The sequence below is a fragment of the Aphidius gifuensis genome, linkage group LG4 (assembly GCF_014905175.1).
Source record: "Aphidius gifuensis isolate YNYX2018 linkage group LG4, ASM1490517v1, whole genome shotgun sequence".
Lineage (NCBI taxonomy): Eukaryota > Metazoa > Arthropoda > Insecta > Hymenoptera > Braconidae > Aphidius > Aphidius gifuensis.
In genome coordinates this window covers 13,432,540-13,434,591 of record NC_057791.1, presented here as the reverse complement: position 1 = coordinate 13,434,591, position 2,052 = coordinate 13,432,540, and positions in this window count along the sequence as shown.

Sequence of the window (2,052 nt, the reverse complement as noted above, 5' to 3'; positions counted from 1 at the left end):
ACATTTACCGACCGTAATTGTTTCAACTGGCTCTAATATTTTTACAGTTTGATTGTTATGATTTATTACAGAATATAATGGTCCATTTGATTGTGAATTTGGGCGTTCAATTTTTAAATTAGAATTTACACGATTATTATTAATAAAATCTGGAATAAAATTGTCTCCACTTTTTTGATTAAAATTTTCCGTAAATGAAATAAGACAGTCATTTTTAATTTGCAATTCTTTTTTCAAGGTCTCGTTCTCACGTTGCAGCTGATTAATTGTCTCACTCAAAACATTCTCTCTCTCACTTGACATATACAAATTAAATGTTTCACGGTCATTCTCTAATCTCTCAAGTTGCTGACGACACTCATTCTTTTCCTGATTTACCTTCTCAAGGTTTTTATTTGCATGCATGACTCCCTCGCTCAAAGTATTATTTCTATCTCTTAAAATTTTTACTTCCTGGTTCAAACCATTCACTCTTCTTTTCTCACCACTTAAACGTTTTGTTAAATTTAAAATTTCATTTGACATTTGTTCATTATCGGTAATAACAAGATCAGCAGCGACTTTTATTTTATCAACCGTACTAACTATATTATCCCCCAAATCAGCATGTTGTTTTAGTTTTTCAATTGTTTCTTTAGTATTTGCATATTCAATCCCTTCCACATTTTTTTCTACATCAAATATTTCTAAGGTAGGAATTATTCCTAAAAATTCGCTAGCGCATGATCGTATTTCGGTAAGTAAAAATTTCAAATTTTCCCCGTCAATTTTTCTCCCCCGCATTGCTTCAGCGTGTAGGTCTATTTCCTCATAAATAAGAGAGAAGGGCGATCCCGCCCCCGACCTAGATGATGACATTTTCGCTAAGAATTATTTCCGACGGACAAAAGAAATGATAGAAAAAAATTCAATTCGATAAAATATTTTTTTAAAAATTAATGCATATAAAATTTAATGCAATTAAATATAAAATTCAAGTTTGTTTGTTCATGTAAAAAGTAAAAATATAAAAGAGACATATTTATATTGATAAAAAAAAAATAATAGTGACTCCTGCGACGAAGTAAAAAAAAATTTAATAAAATTTATAGACATATATATGAATATTTTTATTTTCTTTATGTAAAAAAAAATTATGTAAGTGTATAGTGTACCCCAAAATACCTTAAAAAAAAATTTAATCCGCACTGAGTTTAAAAATCTACGTTACACATTACTAAAATCCCACTTCTGACACCAATTTTGTTACGTACCAAGTTGAAAAATTAAAATTTAACTATGAAATAACAAGAAAAAGAAAGAATATGTAAAATCAAAATTAAATAACCAAATAATCATAGAATAATTAAAATAAATCAACTTGGTATTTCACGTTAAAATTAAAAATCCTCTTATTTTGTTATTCCCTACAGGGTAACGGGTTAGGAGGGAATGTGTATGATTGTAGATGTACCTTGATGTATGAATAATCCGAAACAATTGTTGAGAGCGTGTCAATCTGGATGGTCGCCTGTTGATGTTTGTAGTCTCGAATAATCCAAACGGTAAAATAAACTCGAAGCACAGAAAACAACACCCCGGAGAAATGTCACAGTCAATAATTTTTATATAGGATTAGGGAAGGTTAAATAACACAGGAAATAATAATTTATCACAAGAATTAATTAGTTTAAATTCACTCGAAAAATGTTATTTATTTAAAACGTAAAAGTTCAATTGATTTCATTTAATTTTTATCAGATGTAATTGATTTAATTTTAATTTTAATTTTTAATTTTTAATTTAGTTTCAATGATTTGAATAGAACGAAAGTTGTCGCAAGAGTGACGCTCCTTAATATTAAAAATAAAATTATTCCCATAAAAATTTAATTATTAGGTAGGGATGAAAAGTGGTACCATAGTTGAACCAATCGGATTCAATGGTTCCCATAGTAGTCAGCATATTCAATTTGTTTAAACAATTTAATAAATAATAATCTAGCAACTTCAACGGATGTGGCGTCTCACGTTGCAGAGGTGACTTTGAAAACTGCTTACCAAAATTTATATA